Genomic DNA, 6,512 nt, shown 5'->3' on the forward strand with positions numbered 1-6,512 from the left:
TTTTGCATGTGTATGTTGATGACATAATTTTTGGAGCAACTTCAGATGAATTATACAAGGAGTTTGCTGAGTTGATGAGCAATGAGTTGGAGATGAGAAAAATGAGGGAGCTTACATTATTCCTAGGTCTGCAATTCAAATAGTCCTCACAAGGTACCTCAATATGTCAAGAAAAAATACATCAAGGAAATGCTCAACAAGTACAAAATGCTGGATGCAAAGGTTCTGGACACTCCAATGAGCACAAGTGCAAGGATTGACAAAGATGAAGCTAGCCAAGAGGTCAATAAATCATTGGATCACTTCTATATTTGACAGATAGCAGACCTAACATTGTGTTCAGTGTAGGGATGTGTGCTAGATTCTAAGTTGCAACAAAGGAATCACATCGGAAAGCTGCTAAAAGGATCTTGCGATATCTGAAGGGCACGCAGGACCTGGTCCTCTTCTATCCTGTAGGTGACCTTTTGAACTTATAGATTTTACAGATGTTGATTATGAAGGATTTCTAGAAGACAGAAAAAGTACATCTGGAATGACACATTTCTTCGAAGCAGCTTTGGTCTCCTGGGGAACGAAGAAATAAAACTCAGTGGCCTTATCTACGGCAGAAGCTGAGTATGTTGCTGCTGCTATCTGTTGTGCTCAACTTCATTTGATCAAGCAACAACTGAAGGATTTTGAAGTTCTAGCAACAACAATTCCTCTGATGTGTGATAATATGAGTGCATTAAATATGGCAAAAAAATCCGGTGCAACACAAAAGAACCAAGGACATTGATGTGAGGCATCACTTTTTGTAGGATAATGTAGAAAAGATGAATGTGGTGATGAGTTTTTGCAGTACTAAAGATCAAGTGGTAGACATTTTCACTAAGTCATTGAGTCTTCCTTAAGAATAGATTGAAACTTGGAATGATCAAGCTCATGTAGCTCTTGAGCAATGTTTCTTTGAGAACCCTAAATTGACTATGTTGAGGGGAACATGTATTCATGTTATAATTAAATTCAAGTACTTTAAGATTCACACACTGTACCTTACTACAGGTTTATACTAGAAAATGAGTACCTGAAGAGATGATCTCAATTGTACAAAATTGTAGCAAACAAAGCATAAGAGGGACCTGGTCCCTCATAAGGTTAGTATCATTAAATACTACTATACTGATAACTGTCTGCATCATTGCCATGTGTCCTTGTCCGGTTCGTCGTGTCCTCTTCAAACATCTTGTTTTTAAATTCAAAAAGTGATTACTGTTGAGGACTAGATATCATTTTTTTCTGAATATCTCTTTCTTTTTCTAAACACAAATCACAAAATCTTTCTGTAATCTTGCTTTCTGACTATTTTTCTCTAAAGATTTATCTTTTTTAACTTCAACCTCTAAAATGTCTAAGTCAAATTCTTCATCTCATGATCTTATCTCCCCAGAAATTGAAAAACCTAGTTTATTCAATTTCTCAATTCCTCATCGAGAAGGGTCATCATCAACCCCTATGTGTGGAGATGGGACACAAACTTGTACTGTATCTCCCTTAAATCCAGCCAAAGGAGGATCTGCACTACCTAGACTGGACAGAGCACCGTGTTCTCCTACATTGGTTTTGTCTGAGGGAATGTCAGTCATTTGAAACGCAATCTGTGGCTAATCCAAGTTCAAAACTGGGTTCTGAAGAAATTGATAGTGCATCCATGGCACTGTCATCCTCGATGTTAGAAAGACTGTTTGAAGGTAAATCTGCCGTAAGGAAAGGTGCCAAAATTTTGTATTCTGACCGCTGGAGCAAAACTGGTTGCTATACAGAGTCTAGCGTCACTTAGAGACGAGTCTCATCCTTCATTATTATATGAGGAGTTCAGGTCCCCAGAATAATAATCATCTAAGGGACAACCCATATTTGATCATACTCCCAAATCATTTGATATGAATTCTGAAGAGGAGGTAGATGAGGAAGAAACATCTCTCAGATGGAAAAGACAAGGAGAGGCAGTAATCTTCCTTTTGTCGTAGAAGTTGATCAAATATCTGATGATATGTTATAGACTCAAGTAGATAGTATTGAAGAACGAAAACGAAAAGGGAAGGGGAAATTGGTTCAGTCTGATAAGGAAAAAGGTAAAAGAAAATATGTTACTAGAAGTGCCACACAAAAGGTACTTGGAAGTGCTATGGTGACAAATGCTATACAGACTCAAAGAAGGAGGCAACAACGAAGTCAAGGGTTGACTCAAGAGGAACCTGCTGTTGACCCGCTCCCCATTGAGGAAAGCAACTCCATCAAAGGGTGGTTCAAAGTTTGTAGCAAAGCGAAGGAAAGGGTTGGGAGACAAAAAAGTGAAGAAGAAGGATGAGAGTAAAAAGGGTTCAGGGTAAAAGTTGAAAGACAAAACCTGTCAAAAGAAGAAAGGGTGGAAAACATGAAGTTACAAAAGGTGCTGAATGGTCGTGTGTTCGCGCAAGACATTCTAACGGTGCATGGAACGGGAGCCCTTGTTGATGTTTTGGCAATACAGGATTGAGGACATTTTTTTGAACCCCCTGTTTCCTCCCTCCATGAACCAGAAGTACGTGAGTTATATTACAACATGAACTGTTGCCACCCAAATTTTGACCATCGATAATATGAATTAATTAGCGAGCTTCCTAATTCCAAATGATTTGAAATAATTAGATTCATAAAGTTAAAAGGTTTTTCAAGCTTTTTAAAATTAAATATCGCCTTTCTCATAATTCTTAGATATTATACATGTTTTAAAAAATATGAATATAATTAGTATACTTTATGATTATTCAAAAGTCGTCTTAAAAGATTTTAGTTTTACTTAAATATTTGGTTAATTAGCTTGATTATACGATAATTTATATTTTTTTATCGTTTAGTTCATACTTGAGTGAATTATTTTATTTTGATAAAATTAAGAAGCTTATTAATTAATTTATATTAATTCATCTTATTACTTAGTATCCAAAACTCTTTCAACACTTCACAAGAAGTTAATTTTGGGCCTTTTCTTTCCAGCAGTATCCAGGCCAATTCATTACTTCGTGCACCATTTTCCCTTCCTTACCAATTCAACCCGTCCAAGCCCAATTAGTTTGACCCGACCCGACTTTAGCCCCCTTTCCCTTTCAACAAAAGACGTAGAACATATAGTAACCAGACAAAAACAACAATTCCCAGCGGCGCGCGTCGAATCAATGAACCAGCGCGCACAATAGTACATCATCTCCTTTTGTCTTCTTCCTCCCATCACTTTCACGCGTCTTCACGAGACGACATTGAAGAACGATGATTCTTAACGGCGTCACCTCCAACGTTCTCCTACACGACGTGAACACGGAATATATGAAGAGTAGAAGACAACTTGTCCCTTTATCATTTCCTTCTCCGTCCCTTTCCATGTAGTACGACTTTCAGCAGCTCCCAGAGCACGCTAATCGTCCTTGGTGGTGTGAGATTGTTCCACGTCAACACCAAGGACGATGGAGATAATCAAAGCCATCGATGCAACATTTCCTCTTTCAAAATGGGGTAGAATTTCAGGGAAAAAGCAAGTCTCCCTATTTGGTGAAAAAGTTTTGAATTTTGAAATTTTAGGGATGTGAATTCTCGTGCTTACCCCTGCCCTGTCCCGTTCTCCCCCTCTATATAAGTTGTTTCTCTTTTGTTTAGAGGGGAGAGAGAGGTTTTTTTCTTAAAGTAATATCTTGAGTCAAAAATACATATTGGAGAATTACTGAAAATATAGAAAGAAAATAGACACAAGATACAGAGCATATGTTGAAAAAACATACTCAAATTTTAATTCCAATAGAACAAAAAATCATGTGAGAATCTTGGTTACCATCTTGAAAACTAATCTTCCACTCATGTTCAAGTTTCATGGTCGTGGAATCGCTTTTGACTCGCTGCTGTTCTTGTTCGCTGCCCTAGAAAGGTCAACTCCCTCTTCTAAATTTAGCTCGTTTAAAATGTTAGATTGTTTCCTGTTGAATCTGCCTTTGAAGTATTTTGTTTATAAATTGTTACTGCCTCTGTTTACTCTCCAATGTTCTAGCTGAAATGTTGTTTAGTCTCTTAATTGCCATGCTTAAGTTTGTATTCATGTTTATCACTGGTTTCTTCTCAATTTTTTTCCTTCTGTTGAACTTTATTGCTTTTGATTTAATCCTCTGAAGCTCATTTTAGTTGCCTTTTGTTCATCTCATGCGTATACATTTATATTCATGTTATATGTTAGAGTTTTCTTGCACTTGACAAATTTCTGTGACCCATATTTTGTTTCCTCCACAGGTTTGCCTAGTTTATATTTATTTTTTTATCTGCTTTTGAAGCGATTTTTGGTTTTTTCTTGTTTAGTTAAAACGAATCGTCTAAATATCATCTCGCCTACTGTTTTATGACTCTATCTAACGTCTATGAAAGTGTGTTTTGAATGAGTATTTTTCATGTTAGCTCTTCATGGAGGTTTGTCTTTTTCGTTTTCCTTTTGCTAGGGCGAGTCTATCCTTGTTCATCTCTATCTTATATCGTCACCAAATCATACCAAGATTAATTTCTTAATGATTATTCCCTTTTAGTTTGAGTTGCTTATATTTGGGTACTTTTTATGTCATTCTGATTCGATTTTCCTCTTACTGTTTGGTTTATAGTACTTTAAATTTATGTTTTTTTCTTTGGTACAGACAAGGCATCAGATCCATGCATACCATTTTTAGCAAGAATGGGATTGAAGGGGGCAAGAATATCAGCAAAGGGAGCAAGAATTTCAGAAAAAAGAGCAATTATTTCAGCAAAAGGAGCAAGAGTACCAGTTCTAAGAGTTAGAAAGTCAGAGGGTTTTAGCTGTGACGTCACAAGAGTTAGCCGATGCAAGGACTTGTATGATGTATTTGGATGCAATCGTGAACGAGCATATGAACACTTTGCAAGTCGTAATACCAGCTTCCAAAGCTGTGTTCGCTGAGCCGTACGTGTTCACAAGCAAGTGCATCATCCACGATGAAGTAGAGAAGGCCAGAAGAGGAGCCAAGCCATCATTCACATCATATCCCCCTCCCTGAAATGTACCCCGTTTGATTGAAATTATGTAATAAATGCTATGATTTTAGTGATGTCTATTTTGGGGATACATCTATTTGTTAAATGACACAATACGTCCTTCAGATCGCTAGGCCTACCCTTGGCACAAAGGGTCACATGCATGATTAGGACGCGATGTGTGTGTGTTTAACTGCTTATGTGTTATGTTGCTATGAATGAGGATATCGTAAACCCTCTCCTATCAAAAAATCTCCATAAGAAATATACAGAAGTCACTATCACAAATATTCGACAAAAACTATCTGGTCTTAAGTTTCTTACTCAAAAGACAAATATTATCTCTAAATCCTAAAACACTATTCTACTATCTCAGAAAAGTTAAAAATCACTGCTATGGACAAGGATAAGAACATCCAGATGTAAATAACTAGAGAAGAAATACAAAGAAAGATCGAACAGATCAATCGGGAAATTCTTGAAGCCAAAGAGGAAGGACTCAGGTTTGATATGGCAACCGCAATCTAGAAAGCTGCAACCGTGACGCTGGATGAGGATCTGGCATCACATATGAAGAGAAAGGAAGAGTTTGAGATAGAGACAGAGGACTTGCAGGAGAAGTTGGACATGCTTCGATTGAAAGTGCAAGAAAGAGAAGCGAGAGAGGCGAGGATAGAATCAGAGACTGCCACTCTGTTAGATAAAAGCATGTCTCTTGATAAGGAGCTGACGGTGGAAATGGAAGAATTCTCCTCCATGAGAGAAAGCATGGCTAAACCGAGGAAGAAGAACAATGTCTTCCATAGCAACATGATTGATAAACTTCAGAAAATGCGCGAAAAATACCCTGTCTACGAGCAAGGAGCTAATGGTGGTCCAAATAACGCTCACCCTGGAGCGACTGGGGAAGACGACAATGAGGAAATCGTCTACAAACCTCCATTCCTATGCCGTCTGAAAGGAGGAGACTAATGCTGCAACAAGAAGGAAAATGACTAACGTTTCTTCTTCATTTTATCTTTAAAAAGCTCTATTGTTGCCATTCAATTTCCTTGTAATCATAATGAAAGAATGAATGAAACTGTTTTATCTTATAATCGAACTACGTTGGGCCTGAATTCTCCTTGTGAGTTACGTAGGCAACCTTTCCAGGTCCGACCCCTATCATTAAAAATTTCCATTCTCCCCTTTTATGTTGCCAGAAGATACGAAGGCCAGATCAATGGACGCCAAAGGGCAGCTACAAGAAGTCTTTAGCTCAACGTAATTTAGCATTTCTGAGAGAGTGTCAAAATTAAAACAAGCAACTCCTGCTTGTTAAAAAATGCATTTCCGTCCTTACTCATAAGTTGAAGATATCCTCAAACAAAGCAATTTGTGTGTTTATCTGCTCTCTGTGTGATATTATGCATTTTGTATTCTGAATTTGCACTAACAAATCTGCCTTTGAGTTGTTTTCTTTCTCAGGT

At 37.6% G+C, this 6,512-nt stretch overlaps 1 long non-coding RNA gene across 1 annotated transcript; it reads left to right on the top strand.

The window, feature by feature from the left end:
- Positions 1-3,531: 3,531 nt before the first annotated feature.
- LOC104646963 (uncharacterized) lies at positions 3,532-5,134 on the top strand. Its single transcript, XR_003246555.2, has 2 exons — positions 3,532-3,940; positions 4,689-5,134. It is a non-coding gene; the product is annotated as an uncharacterized lncRNA (long non-coding RNA).
- Positions 5,135-6,512: the final 1,378 nt, after the last annotated feature.

Source organism: Solanum lycopersicum, chromosome 4 (genome assembly GCF_036512215.1).
Source record: "Solanum lycopersicum chromosome 4, SLM_r2.1".
Taxonomy (NCBI): domain Eukaryota; kingdom Viridiplantae; phylum Streptophyta; class Magnoliopsida; order Solanales; family Solanaceae; genus Solanum; species Solanum lycopersicum.